This window comes from Bombina bombina, chromosome 4, assembly GCF_027579735.1.
Source record: "Bombina bombina isolate aBomBom1 chromosome 4, aBomBom1.pri, whole genome shotgun sequence".
In the NCBI taxonomy this organism is placed as follows: Eukaryota; Metazoa; Chordata; class Amphibia; order Anura; family Bombinatoridae; genus Bombina; species Bombina bombina.
In genome coordinates, this window is record NC_069502.1 from 1,016,957,001 (window position 1) to 1,016,973,566 (window position 16,566).

Genomic DNA, 16,566 nt, shown 5'->3' on the forward strand with positions numbered 1-16,566 from the left:
TTTGTGTAGTTTCTAACCCCGGGGTGGTTATTTCCCCCCTCACACTGTGTTTGTTCATGTTTGTTGTTTTTTGTTATTACAAACGTGTTTTTTCACTCATATTGCGCAATTGCGCGACTTGCAATAAATTTATTTTTACCTGCAACTTACCCTTGCCTGTGCTCCTCTTATTCCTTTCTATATTTACTATGTATCACACCCTTACTATAATAATTTGGATATCACGTATTTATGTGTATCACTGTATACTGAGCATTCATAATGTTTTGGAATTGAGTGTGCCCAATTTATTTCTGTATTTACTTAGCCTGTAAATGCTGTGTGGTAACTTAAAAAATTGTGGTTAAGTGGGGTACTAGGTCATACAAGTCACAGTGAAAAGCACTGAATATTGAGTGCTATTATATATATTCTTTATTTTGTTCTATTAGGATATATAGCACAATGCAAATACAACACTGCATCAACACAAGTGCCCTTCTCTTAGGTTATGGTGAACAAGTCTTGGATAATAGCGCAATACTGAATTGTCGTTCACTTGTTGACACAGTGTTGCATTCAAATTACTAGATAGTATTGCTGCAATTGTGTCGTCTTATAACAGCTCAGACTCTCTACTAGGCTTTATTTAGAATTGTTTTAGCTCCACAAATTGTGAACAAGTCTTTTCAATTTGTACTATATTTCACACCTTCTGTATGCTGCGTGTGAATAGCACATATTTGATGTAGTCGCTATATACTAAGCATTCATGGTATTCTACAATCGAGAGGTGCCCAGTTTTTTTGTATTTGCACAGCTTATGCTTGCTAAGGCAGCTTTGAATTGTGATTCAATAAATATAGTCCTGATCGTACAGGCCACAGTGACAAGCGCTAAATATTAAATGCTGTTGTATAAAGTTTTGTGTTTTTTATACTATAGAGTACAGAACAACGTAAATGTGATACTGCAATATTACAAGTGCCCCCCTCTTAGTTATAGTGAACAAGTGTTAGGATAGTAGCGTAATACTAAATTGGGGTTCACAGGTGAACATCGCCGTTTGCGTTTAAATTTGCTGGATAGTATCACTGTAATTGTGTCAGGTCCTAAACTGGCTCAGGCTCTCTCCTAGTATTATTTGAAAATACTTAAACGCCACAGGTTTTACTGCTGCTATTGTAGCTATGTAAACTATACAGTATCTTGGAGCTTTTAGATACGGGTGCAGTAGTATTGAAAAAGATGTACCAAGTCTCACGTCTCGCTTTGGTTAGCAGTGAGGTTATATGATTGCCTTCAGTTTTGGTATGTTAGTATTGTATACTCTATTAATCATTTTCTACCAGTGCCTATTGCATTTCTTAATGAATTTGCTAATCGGGTCTCTATGCTAGTTAAAAAAACAAACTGGGTATTAAAAAAATACCCTTCCTTAACATGTTTCGCCGATTAGATCTCGGCTTTTTCAAAAAGCATTTACAGGTTGAGTAAATACAGAAATAAACTGGGGCACACTCACTTCCAAAACATTATGAGTGCTCAGTATACAGTGATACACATAAATACGTGATATCCAAATTATTATAGTGAGGGTGTTATACATAGTATCATGGGGGCATCCCCAACTAGTATTTAACTGATTGTTAAAAGACTTAAACCACTGTATTTTGTTCTAAGTATAAAGATACATATATATAATAACGTACAACAGTAATCAAGTACAATAGCTGCTTTAGATTGAAAGACAGGTGTTTTATTTATTTTGAATCCAATCCAATATATCCGACAAGACTACAGAGAATAAACTCTTGAAAGAATATTAACCCATTAAATATTAGCGCCATTATTTTACTGCAGTATTACAATAAACATGCAGCATTTACCATATTATTCTAAGAATATCATCTAAGACATGTTGACAGACTCTCGCTGAGCTTTGTGAATTTCATCATATAGCGAGTAATAAATTGAGCACACTTACTAGCATACTAGTGTGAATGCTCTAGAATTAATTCAATTTATACTCAGTCCCATACTCCAAATATTGTCAGCAGATATTACAAGAAGAAGTTACTGAAGATATTTAGTGAACAACCTCTTAATCTCAAGAATACTTTCCTGGGTCCAGTTCCCAGTACATTTACACCCCTTAGTGGTGCAATTATCAGCATATTCTTTGAAGCATTACACAAGCCAATAATATCGGGCATATTATGCAATAAAATCATTTGTGATATCCTGTATAGTACTTATAGATAGTCAGAAGATTCTACCTTATGTAGTATATACATATGAACAAATAGAAAGGTGATTACTCAGTGATAATAAAAGACCTACACAATTCATAATTCAGTTAATAATTGCGATTGAGGAATATAGGAATAATTCTTATTGCTATACCATTATCTTAACACGTCTAACATAGTGGTACTTTTTTTACTACGCCCTCAGTTATCAGTGCCCTAACAGCATTAAATGTAATGCAAATTCGAGTCTCTTTGTGATTTTAATCCACAAACACTCATTTACACAATGGTTTCATGAAGTTTTGAAGATAATAAAAGTTTTGCAATCTTTCTTTGCTTTTTGTTCGTATGAAGTCCTTTATCTGCAAAAGAGGGGGGCGAGAAGAGGGCAAAGGAGGGAGCGAAAGAGCAAGAGGAGAGAGAGCAAAAAGAGAGGGGAAAGAGAGAGCATAAGAGAGAGGTTAGAGAGAGAGCAAACAAGAGGGGGATATAGAGCAAAAGAGAGGGGGAGAGAGAGCAAAAGAGAGAAGTGACGGAGGAGAGCAAAAGAGAGGGTGGATGAGAGCAAACGAGAGGGAGGAGAGAGAGGCAAAACAAAGGGGGAGAGAGAGCAAAAGAGAGAGGGGAGAGAGAGCAAAAAGGAGGGGGGAGAGAGAGCAAAAGAGAGGGAGAAAGAGAGCAAAATAGAGGGGGAGAGAGAGCAAAAGAGAGTGGAGAGAGAGCAAAAGAAAGGGGGGAGAGAGAGCAAAAGAGAGGGGGAGAGAGAGCAAAAGAGAGGGGGGGGGGAGAGAGATAGCAAAAGAGAGGGGGGAGAGAGAGAGCAAAAGAGAGGGGGAGAGAGACAGCAAAAGGAGAGGGGGAGAGAGGAGAGCAAAAGAGAGAGGGAGGACATAAAGCAAACAAGAGGGGGGAGAGAGGAGAAGCAAAAGAGGAGGGGAGAGCGAGAGAGAGCAAAAGAGAGGGGGATAGAGAGAGAGCAAAAGAGAGGGGAGAGAGAGGAGAGAAAAGAGAAGGGGGAGTGAGAGAGCAAACAAGAGGGGGAGGAGAGAGTAAAAGAGAGGGGAGAGAGAGAGTTTAAAGAGAGGGGAGAGAGAGAGCAAAAGAGGAGGGGGAGGAGAGAGACAGCAAAAGAGATGGGGGAGAGAGAGCAAAAGAGAGGGGATAGAGAGAGCAAAAGAGAGTGGAGGAGAGAGAGCAAAGAGAGAGGGGGGAGAGAAAAGCAAAAGAGAGGGGGGAGAGAGAGCAAAAGAGGAGAGGGAGATATAAAGCAAACAAGAGGGGAGAGAGAGAGAGGAGCAAAAGAAGGGGGAGTGAGAGGAGCAAACAAGAGGGGGGAAAGAGAGTAAAAGAGAGGGGAGAGAGGGAGCAAAAGAGAGGGGAGAGAGCAAAAGAGATGGGGAGAGAGAGCAAAAGAGGGGACAAGAGAGCAAAAGAGAGGGGATAGAGAGAGCAAAAGAGAAGAGGGAGAGCAAAACAAAAGAGAGGGGAGAGAGAGAGCAAATGTAGGAGGGAGAGAGAGCAAGAGAGAGGGGAATGAGAGCAAATGAGAGGGGGGAGAAAGAGCAAACGAGAGGGGGGAGAGAGAGCAGAAAGAGAGGGGGGAGAGAGAGCAAAAGAGAGGGGGGGAGAGAGCAAAAGAGAGGGGGAGAGAGAGCAAAAGAGAGGGGGAGAGAGAGAGCAAACAAGAGGGGGGATAGAGAGTAAAAGAGAGGGGGGAGGAGAGAGCAAAAGAGAGGGGGGAGAGAGAGAGCAAATATGACGGTCCAGACCCAGAATATATTTGCAGGATTCTACATCTGTGCTTAAACACATAATTATTTCCGTTTCATACCACCTTCTACATGCAACTTACAGCACGGCTACGGGCTCAAGTATGCCCCGTCATATGCCAACCTCTATATGGCTGACTATGAAGCAATAAAAATGAAGGTATATGACAATCCCAGCATATCATTCTATATAAGATATATTGATGATATCTTCCTCATATGGAATGGACATAGCGATGACCTAGAAGGATGGGTCTCAGAATTCAATTCTATGATGACTCCAGTGAAATTCAAACTTGTGTTTAATGACAAAAGGATCGACTTTTTTGGATCTAAGGATATTCAAAAATGAAGCTAAATTGGCCACAACTCTATATCAAAAGTCTACAGACCGCAACTCAATCCTTCTGGCTACCAGCAATCATCCCAGTCACTAATTAGAGCCATTCCTAAAGCTTAATTGACCAGGGTGATGAGGAAACAACACATTACCAGACAAGGCATCTATGCAAGTGCAGGAGATGTCTGATAAATTCCTTAGGAGAGGATATGCCAAACCATTGATAGAAGCCATTAAGGAAGAGGTCACTAAAAAGGATCAAGAATCTTACTTGCTGGTAAGGAGAGACGTGACACAGAAGAGAGAGTTCCCGATGACCACCACATTTGGTCCTACATCACACCTACTAGTGAAATGAGTATACAGAAGAGTTCTCCAAACTGACCCCAGCTTACCATTACAGGAAGCACGGTACCAAGATGGGGATATAAAAGGAACAGCAATTTGGAAAGATCTCCTGATGAAAACTGACCCAACACACTTCTATAAGTAGGAACAGTGGCTAAGGACGAAGAAACAAGGGTCATACAGATGTCCAAATTGCACAACTTGCAGTGCCATGATACAAGGCTCTACATTCAGGCACCCACATAATAACAAACAGTATAAAATTCGACATTACATGATATGCTCAACCAAGTTTGTGGTTTACTTATTGAGCTGTGTTTGCGGAAATTTTATGTGGGAAAGACTGATGATGATATTAGGAAGAGATGGCCAATCACCAATCATCAAAGTGCGATCAGGGCAGCTTTGGATACCTAATAAGACTGATCAACCAGTCGCACGCCATTTTCTAGAAGCCAAACATACTGTCAAGGACCTAAGGTTTATACTGATAGACGATGCCCCCTCCCTTGGAAAAATAAATTGCTGCAGATTGAGGCTTGATGCACCCTTTAGATTGGATACACTACATCCAAAAGGGTCTCAATGCCAATATTGATATGCATTGCTTCCTGTAATACTCCTTATGGATGATTTCATATGCAGTGTTAATATCATTTCGGCTAGATTACGAGTTTTGTGTTAGGGTAAAAAAGCAGCATTAACAGGTCCTAACTCTGCTTTTTTTACGCCCGCTGGTATTACGAGTCTTGAAGGTTTAGGGTCACTGCACTCTTTTTTGGCCTTATCGCAAAACAACTTACGTAAACTTCGTAAAGTCTTTTTTCTATGGGACTTCCATAGGCGCTGGTATTACGAATCTGTCCTGGGAGGGCCAAAAAGTGAGCAGTACACCCTACCCCGTCAAGAGTTCTAACGCATTTTAAAATCAGTGAGTTTTATGGTACAACGCTGGTAGCATAAACTCATAACTAAAGTGCTAAAAAGTACACTAACACCCATAAACTACCTATTACACCCTAATCTGCCGCCCCTGACATCGCCGACACTATAATAAACATATTTAACTTCTAAACCGCCGCACTCCTGCCTCGCAAAACACTAGTTAATTATTATTAACCCCTAATCTGCCATCCCTAATATCGCCGCACCTACCTACACTTATTAACCCCTAATCTGCCGCCCCCAACGTCGCTGCCACTATACTAAATGTATTAACCCCTAAACCTAAGTCTAACCCTAACACCCCCTAACTTAAATATAATTTAAATAAATCCTTAATTTCTATCATTAACTACATTATTCCCATTTAAAACTAAATACTTTACCTATAAAATAAACCCTAAGATAGCTACAATAAACTAATAATTACATTGTAGCTATCTTAGGGTTTTTTTTTATTTTACAGGCAAGTTTGTATTTATTTTAACTAGGTAGAAATAGTTATTAAATAGTTATTAACTATTTAATAACTACCTAGCTAAAATAAATACAAAAGTACCTGTAAAATAAAACCTAACCCTAAGTTACAATAACACCTAACACTACATTATAATTAAATAAATTAACTACATTAAATACAATTACCTAATTAATTAAACTAGCTAAAGTACAAAAAAAACAAACACTAAATTACAGAAAAAATAAACAATTATTACAGATATTTTTAACTAATTACACCTAATCTAATAGCCCTATCAAAATAAAAAAATGCCCCCCCAAAATAAAAAAAAACCTTAACCTAAACTAAACTACCAATAGCCCTTAAAAGGGCCGTTTGCTAGGCATTGCCCCAAAGTAATCAGCTCTTTTACCTGTAAAAAAAAAATACAAACAACCCCCCCAACAGTAAAACCCACCACCCACACAACCAACCTCCCAAATAAAATACTATCTAAAAAAACCTAAGCTCCCCATTGCCCTGAAAAGGGCATTTGGATGGACAGTTAGCTCGTTTGCAGGCCCAAACCCTAACCTAAAAATAAAACCCACCCAATACACCCTTAGAAAAACCTAATGCTACCCCCTGAAGATTGACTTACAGTTCTGAAGACCGGACATCCATCCTCAAGGAAACAGCAGAAGTCTTCATCCAACCGGGCCGAAGTCCTCAACAAAGCCAGGAGAAGTCTTCATCCAAGCCGGGCAAAGTGGTCCTCCAGATGGGCAGAAGTCTTCATCCAGACGGCATCTTCTATCTTATCCATCCGATGCGGAGCAGCTCCACTCTCAAGACATCCGACGAGCGGAGCATCCTCTTCATCCAGAGTCTTCTTACTGAATGACGGTTCCTTTAAGTGACGTCATCCAAAATGGCGTCCTTAAATTCCCGATTGGCTGATAGAATTCTATCAGCCAATCAGATTAAGGTAGAAAAAATCCTATTGGCTGATGCAATCAGCCAATAGGATGAAGTTCAACTCCTATTGGCTGATCCAATCAGCCAATAGGATTGAGCTTGCATTCTATTGGCTGTTCCAGCAGGTTTATTTATTACACATACTTGCAAACTCAATAATTATTGATCTTTCTGCTTCCCCTTAAACATTGTATTATGCTTGATTGTATATTGGGTATTACCATCCTTTGTTTAGTAGTAGCTAAGCATACACCTGTGTCCATTGTGTTATTTATCCATTTTTGCAAATGTATTTGTAAGGGTACTTAGACATTTACCCGCAGACCATGTTATGTTTATCCTTACATTTTGTATAGTTTCGACACAATAAAATAATTTCCATTGCTCCATGTCTATAACGCACTAACGAAGGCAATGTAAGCTCCTGTATAGTAAGGGATCTTGGACAGGTGTCAGTCCATCTTTTTCACTACACTATGTTTACTAGTAATGGCAGGGTTCTTCTTACTACTCTGCTATTGATTGACCTGCTGAGGGTTATGTCATTACACACGCCGGATAAGCCATGCCCCCTGTTTACCCCACGAACACAGTTGGCGAGGTTTACCCTGCATTTGATATGGATGGTGTCCTGGGCTTCCTACACATTGTTTTCTGCAATGCTTTTCAGGTATCCCCAGTGTGGGTTTATAATACATACACAGAGTTGGGCATCATGATATACATCAATAGTGTCTAAACACAATGTTAAAACCATATGTATTCTTTGTTACTCATCATTTAATATAGGGCTAAATGCGGTTTAGAGAATTTTCAGTCACTGACCCATCCCATTTCCCTGCTGCTTAGTCATAACATAAGGGATCTTTAAATAGGGCCTATACAGGTATTAAGCTTATAATTAAAACACTATAGAATCACATTTGTATATATGTACTATATTATATTGTTTCATTGTTCACATTTTTTTTGTCTGAGGAAGGGGTGAAAGCCCTCAAAATGTCACACAGTAAAGCTTATTGAAACTTTTAAATCCAGAGAGTGCATTTTCTTCATTCACTTATACTATATATATATATTATAATTACATTCCAGTGTACTGCCCATTTATGCAAGACTTCCCAGATGCCAGGAGGGCATTTTTTCTAATATTTTTTACATCTGCATAAAATGTTATACTCCCAGGCTAAGATTGCTCAGTGTTTGAATGAGACAGGTTAACTTAACACTGTTCAGTTTACACTAACAGCGGACTTAATTTTGAAATACATACAAACAAGCCTAAATCCTCGCATTTAACCAGATATATATGGTATGAGTACCACAGCTTATGGTTCCACCAAGACCATATAGAGTACAGCATTTTCAAAATCCATAAGTACAGTTGACAGATGGGAACATTTGGTACACCAGATTTGAAGTGGTGCTCTTGGTTGGGGGAAATGGGGGGGGGGGACCCAAACATATGTCAACCTTTCAAAAGTACTTTTTCTCATCTTACCCATTCATGACAGATCATTAATGTACAATTTTGAATTCACAGAAGTATTTTTGTTTGCACATTTACAAATATGATTCTTTCGAAAAGTGATCTCTTGTTTGTGCCTATTTTTTTTTTTTTTATCACACTGTTGATTTAAGGGGATGGGCAATGTGCAGAAATGTTACCCTCATGTGGGTGTCTGTGTTTATATAGTTGTGCTTGTTGTTGATGTCTCTATAAAGTGTGGGTCTCTCTGTGAGGGTGTGTGTGTCTGTCTTTGTGCATTTTCTGTGGATGTATCTGTGAGGGTGTGTGTGTGTATGTCTGTGGTATTTTCAGTGGATGCCTCTGTGAGGTTGGGGTGTGTATGTCCTTTGTGTGTTTTCTGTGGATGTCTCTGTGAGGGTGTGTGCATATGTTTGTGTGTATTTTGTGGGTGTCTCTGTGAGGGTGTGTGCATATGCCTGTGTGTTTTCTGTGGGTGTTTCTGTGATGGTGTGTGCATATGTCTGTATTGTCTGTGGGTGTCTCTGTGAGGGTGTGTGCATGTGTTTGTGTTTTCTGTGGGTGTCATTGTGAGTCTCTGTGAGTGTGTGTGTGTATGTCTTTGTGCATTTTCTGTGGGTGTCTATGAATGTGTATTTCTTTTTGTGTTGTCTGAGGCTGTCTCTGTGGATGTTTCCTTGGGTGTATGTTTGTGTTTGAGTTTGTGTGTGTGTGTGTCCATTGTCAGTTCCTTTTTAGGACATTTTGACCCTACTACTGATTATTAACATCTTTCTACAGACTTTGAGACTAATGACACCTTTCCGGAAGTCACCAATCCACCACTTAACCTTTAAATTATTATTTAGGCCCTTCCTTTCAGCCACTGCATGCTGTTGTTATCATATAGTTGTCATCTTCATTGAGAAAAATATCAACTTTTTTGACAAAACTGTAGTCTACCCTCATTACTTGTCAGGTCAATGTAAAACAAGTGCTGAGTGTCTGTGTCTGTGTGTGTTTGTGTGTTTCTTTGCTTGTCTGCTAGAGGGTCTATATGTGAATCCTTATGTGTGAGTGTGTGTTTCAGTGCATGAGTGTGTCTGTGTGCTTCTGTGTTTGTGTGTTACTGCCTTTACAATATTTCCAAGTTTGACTACACTTAAGAATAAAGTGCATATACATTTTAGTCACTTTGGTCCAAAATTGCACATGTTCGGGGGGGGGTGGGGGGGGGGGGGGGGGGGGGGGGAGGCTGATCAATGGTTAAGTAAGGGGCCCTGCAGAAGACAAACCACAGATGTAGAAAGTTACTTGAATACTTGGGGTAGCAGAAGAGAAAGATTGCTGCTACTGATAAAAGATTAGTCAACAGACCACAGATAGTGCATCATTCATGCAAGCATTCAGTTCAGTCACAATTCAAAACTGTAGTCAGGAAACGAGGTCCAAGCTCAAAAACACTGTGTGAGCGTACATGATACAATGTAGCTTATCATGTCAGCCGCACATCGATAAATGCCGACAGTATACGTTGTCCACATTTATCATTACACAAGCAGTTCTTGTGAACTGCTTGTGCAATACCGCCCCCTGCAGATTCACGGCCAAACGCCGCTAGCAGGGGTTGTCAATCAGCCTGATCGTATAGGATCAGGTGGATTGATGTCCGTGGCCTCAGAGCAGACGGACAAGTTATGGAGCAGCGGTCTTTAGACTGCTGCTTCATAACTACTGTTTCCGGCGAGCCTGAAGGCTTGCACGGAAACAGGGACATCAAGCTCTATTCAGAGCTTGATAATTTGGCCCCTATGAATAAACATACAACCATGGAATACTAAACTGATTATACTTCTTTCAAATGACATTGAGAGTGCACCAATCATGATATGTGGAATTTATCTGCTGGTAGACAGGACTATATGACTCATGTAACGATTCATGGACTCTCACCATTATTAAACAATCAGTTTATTGGGTAAGGATATTTTTTTTCTGTTATTTATAAGAAGGTTTATAACATTCGTAATTTCATATGAGATATAATTATACAAGACATACTTTAACATATATTTTTTTTAACTGAATCACTTTTCTGTGTTTAAATTCCTTTCATAACCCACTGTAACACTTGTTTTTTCCAAGCTTATATAATAAAACATAATTCTTAAACTGTCCTGCTAGAAGTTATTGCAGATTTAGAAAAACTGTTTCTTTGCTCGGTTAATTATAAAATTGTAAACTTCAAGGCTGGTTGAATTTCAATCAAATGTTTCACAACAAATTCACAGTATGACCCTGGATATATATGTACATAAAAATCATATCTTCTTTCAAACACCATTTTCTGTAGAAAGCAAATCTAATGTTCCTAGCTTTTCTTCATAAGATTTACCTTTTTTTTATTAAATTGAGTTCTTTTCTATGAACATTTTTTAGTTACATAATGTCTTTTGATAAAGAGTGCTGTTCAAAGCCATCCTCAATATCACAAGGTGTCATAAAGAACATATGCAATAGAGAAATAATCCTTTCTTCCCATTTATGTCCTATTATGCAAGATAATATATGTATGTTCTTCTCAGTGATTTGCAGGTAATGTGCCCTGCAACAAAGGCATTTATCTACAAGAATGCATAAATATTTGTCAGTCTCAAAGTTCCCTAAATTTTGTTTAAGGTAACATGCATGTTAATTCCCTAAAATTCTTTATATATATATATATATATATATATATATATATATATATATATATATATATATATATATATGTTCTTTTAAATGTTGTATTAAACCTAGTGTGTAACAGTGATGCACAAATTCCTTTTAGAGACTGTAAAACCTTATATAATGTGGTTATATTTTTACATAAATTCATTCATGGAGAATTTTAACTTTATTTCAACTGCAACTTAATTGAGTAATGGATTAAAAACTACTGAGCCCTAAATTAATCTGGCATACAATGATTAACAACCTACTAAATTTAAATATCCCTCTTTATATAATTATTCTCTGTATTGCACAGCTCAAAGGAACATGAAAGACAAGTTGGAAATCTACAGTAGGACATTTCAAGTTTGATTCAAGCCATTTTGCAATACAAATCTGTTGTTAGTTTTCCCAACATTTTTATTACATTTACTTTGCATGTGACCCACTGATAATATACATTTTGTGCATACTCTAATCTCAAGTGATGTCTTGCAATTTGGAGAAGAGGTCAACTGTTTAGGGCTCCATTTATCAATCATTTGGGGAATTCTCCTTTCTGTTCTCCTATTGGTTCTCCACAGCTCTCCTTAGGAGAGGCGCACAGGTGCGCCCGTATTTATCATACAAAAGTTGTTTTTTCTCCATAGGAGAGCTGAGGAGAAATAATTATAAATTTCTCCAGTCGGATTAGTATCTTCTCCTTATTTATCACTAAAAAGAAGCAACTATTCTCCATGTCAATCATATATAAACCAATAGAAATCTTTATACAGCCTTCCTAGTAGCTTTGTTAACGCCCATTTTTAGCAAACTTTCATATAATAAAATAGATCTACATTTTCATTGTTTTTGTGCTTTAGTTTTAGTGCTTTTTTATATCTTATTTTTATGCCCCAATAGATATCATTTTTGTGCTCTGTTATATATTATTTTGGTGCTCCATTATATATATATTTTTCACTCCATCATAAATTATTATTGCACTCCCATAACCATTATTATGGTGCTTTGTTATAGATAATTTGTGCACCTTGTAGAGCCCTTTATTTTGTTTAACTGCTTCTACAACTGGTAGAGAATAGATTTCTAATGATGTTTTCCACTGTAGCTATGGATACTTTTTACTGCAGGAACTTGCAGGAGAAGGTTCAGTCCTCCACAGGAGAATATAAATGATAAATTTGTAACTAGGAGAATTATGAGAACTATAGGGCTCCATTTATCAATCATTTGGTGAATTCTCCTTTCTGTTCTCCTATCAGTTCTCCACAGCTCTCCTTAGAAGAGGCGCACATGTGCGCCCATATTTATCATAAAAAAGTTGTTTTTTTCTCCATGGAGATCTGGGGAGAACTAATGATAAATTTCTCCAGTCGGATTAGTATCTTCTCCTTATTTATCACTAAAAAATAAGCAACTATTCTCCATGTCAATCATATATAAACCAATAGAAATCTTTATACAGCCTTCCTAGTAGTTTTTTAACGCCCCTCTTCAGAAAACTTTCATATAAGAAAATAGATCTCTACATTTTCATTGTTTTAGTGCTTCAATTTTAGCACTGTTATATATTATTTTGGTGCTCCATTATATATATTTTTTTACTCCATCATAAATTATTATTGCGCTCCAATAACCATTATTATTGTGCTTTGTTATAGATAATTTTTGCACCTTGTAGAGCCCTTTTTTGTGTGTAACTGCTTCTACAACTGGTAGAGAATAGATTTCTAATGCTGTTCTCCACTTTAGCTATGGAGAACTTTAAGGTAGGAACTTGCAGGAGAATTTTCAGTCCTCCAGAGGAGAATATAAATGATAAATTTGTAACTAGGAGAATTATTAGGAGAACTATATGAAATATGACTAAAAAGATCTAATTTAACTCTTTTTTTTTGAGAACATGTTCTCCAAGGAGAGTTAGAACAGAGTTGGAGAATTTTACAGCCGAACTTGCCCAATTTTAGGATTAGTATAAATAGGAGAATTATTTCTCATGAAAACTTTTAGGAGAAAATATAGGAGAATTGGAATGATAAATAGAGCCCTATATGAAATACGACTAAAAAGATCCAATTTAACCCTTTTTTTGGAGAACATGTTCTCCAAGGAGATTGAGAACAGAGTAGGAGGATTTTATAGTAGAACTTTCCCCATTTTAGGTGTATTTTTGAATGATAAATAGGGGAATTATTTCTCATTAGAACTTTTAGGAGAAAATATAGGAGAATTGGAATGATAAATAAGTGTATAGGAAATGGAAGAATGATATTATGTACAGATTAAGCAGTACTATTATTTTATTTTAATAATTATTTTAAAAATAACCCCCTCCTTTATTACTTAAAAATGCCACAAGAATGTATTTTTTAAAATTTGTTAACAACCAGTGTAGGAGATCACATATGATAATACTTATCCCTTCTGGTTCTTGTTCCCTGTAAATGGTCTGGTATGGGAATCATTGCCACTAATATACAAAGTCGTTCCATGTTCCCTCTGGCTCTGCTTCTGCAGCCATGTGATCGCAGTGGAGGAAATGATGTCACATCTATGGTCTTCCCTCTCAATAATAATAATAAGCATTAGAATAAATAGTAATACATTTAAATTTTCTAGGGGAAATGATTTGGTGGAGTGTGGTAGGGAAAGCCATGACTTATGAATATTAAAGAGATGAAGGAAAAATGGTAATACAAGAGGGGATGATGACGTAGGGCGGGATTAAAAGGAGAGGTGTTGGGGTAAATGTGGGGGTGCAGATCCTAGGGCTGAGAGGTCAGATTTGATGAGGGAGAAATTTGCAAAAATGTGACAGAGATAATGGGCAAAGGGCAGGGGTAATAAGGATGAGGGAAAAGACACTGGTGGGGTAGAGCAGAGTCAGTTGGGAAGAAAATACAGAAATATTGGAAAGCACAGCTGGAAGAAATGTTACTGAGAGAGTCATAAAGAATAAAAGGAGACAGAGATATTGATAAGGGGGATATAGATAAAGATTGAAAATGGAAAAAAATAGCTCAATTTAGCAATACTATGTTAAAAAAAATGTTTGATATGGGGCTATAGCTAAACTCTTATGGACTTTCAGTAAAATAAAAAGGCCGGTTGATTTGCATTTTAAACTTCTGAAAAATGTCATCCTATACTATAAAAGGCCAAGTGTGTTGCGCAGTAGAGACAGCACGAGGACAAACACACCTGGCCTTAAATCCCTACCTGATCTGTCAACTGCCGCAAGCAGAAGTGGGCGTGGCCGAGCATGCGCGGGGGTGTGGGTGACTGTGAAGGGGGCGTGGCCTAGCATGAAGGCCCGTGAAGGGGACGGAGCCTAGCATGAAGGTCCATGAAGGGGGCGGAGCCTAGCATGAAGGTGCGCGAAGGGGGCGGGGCCGTGAAAAGAGCTCAAACAGCTCAAAAGAAGAGAGAAATAGGAGAGAGAGAGGGGAGATGTAGAGAGAGAAAGGAGAAGGGAGAGAAAGAGGGGAGAGAAAAAGAGAGAGAGGGGAGAGAAAGGGGAGAGAGAAAGAGAGAGGGAGAGAGAAAGAGAGAGGGGAGAGAGAGAGGAGAGAGAGAGGGAGAGAGAGAGGGGAGAGAGAGAGGGAGAGAGAGGGGAGAGAGAGGGGAGAGATAGAGGGGAGATAGAGAGAGAGAGAGGGAGAGAGGGGAGAGAGAGAGAGGGGGGGATATGGAGAGAGAGAGGGGAGAGAAAGAAAGTGAGAGGGGAGATGGAGAGAGAGCGAGAGGGGAGAGAGAGGGAGAGAGAGAGCGCAAAAGAGGGGGGGGAGAGAGCGCAAAAGAGAGGGTGGAGAGAGAGAGCTTAAAAGAGAGGGGGAGAGAGAGCGCAAAAGAGAGGGGGGAGAGAGAGAAAGCAAAAGAGAGTGGGAGGGAGAGAGCGCAAGGGGTGGGACCACTGTACTGCAAAAAATGGCCGGTGTGAACGGGCTTTAGGACTAGTCATCTATAAAAGGGTTACAGAGCTTTTTATTTCATTCTCCATATTTATTTTCAATAAGTTGTGCGTTTTCTGGAAAATGTTTAAAAATATCTAATTCAAATGAAAACTTTTTTGTGTGCAGTGTCTGTATTACGCTCTGTAAAGAAATAATACTCTTATACAAGTTCTCTGAAGTCACGTTGCTGTATAACCCTAGTGTACACATTTTTAGGTAAATATAAAAATATCAGCTTTATGCATTCTTATTGAGTCTTTATAACATCTAAAAGTGTGTGATGTGTATATTTCTTCTACAACATGATCATGGGATTACACTCCAGTTCACTAGAAGGAGGCAAATATACCCCTACATACCATCGCTATAGACCCTCCCTCTCTCTCAGAATCCCTCAGTCAAATGTTTACCTCCAAGGTGGAGTGAGATGAATTCTGAAGTACAGATCTATACTTCATTGACAGGGGTTCTCTAACCTATCTGGGACCAAATTTTCCCCTCAGAGTAACTCCAGAGGGGAAGACAGGAGTTCAGCCAGGCAGTGAAAATTTTCTCCCAGTGTGAAGATTTCACAGGCGTCCCAGGAGAAATGTGGATTTATTCGCAAATCCCCAGGTATACAGTGTGTTGCTTCTTATGAGATCCTTGGCACTGTGCTTGCATTCTACTGAAATCAGTCTTCAGCAGCTGTGGTAAGCACAGTAACGAAAGATGCTGACAGTTAAGTATATTACACATTCAACAGCCCACCTGCTATTAGAATTTACATGTACACATAATTCACATAGCCTGGGGACATGTATATACACACACGCTACACAACTTATATATGTCGTTTGGGTGCTTAAAGATGATGGATCCACTGGATGTAAATGCAGATGAAACACTTTAAAATGCTAATTTATTGAGCCATGTTGTATTTTTTTTCCTTTTATTTTTCCTTTCCTTTTTTTTATGTGGGGTATATATTAGTTTGAGAAACAATGTAATTGTCTTGTGATTATTTCTTAATCCTTACTGGACATTGGTACAAGTTACAATTTATAAAGTTTAATGAAACCCTTATAATCTGGCAATCTTCATATGTAATTATCTTTAACTGAGCTCTGAATCTAGCGTCCCCTCTTGGTATTATTGTACCACTCCTTTATAATGTATTTGAAAGAACAGCAATTAAGCATTTTAAATGTATGTCCATGAAAAAGTATATGTGTGCTCAATGTATACATGGGAATGTTTTTTTATTGGCTAAAAAAAAAAGAATTCCTAAATTTCTATTGGTGATCAGGGGCATGACCCTTATTTATGTTGTTGTTTTTGGAAAAAAATGAATACACATACCTAAATTACAAGTTATGCGCTTAACCTGCCACATAAATAACA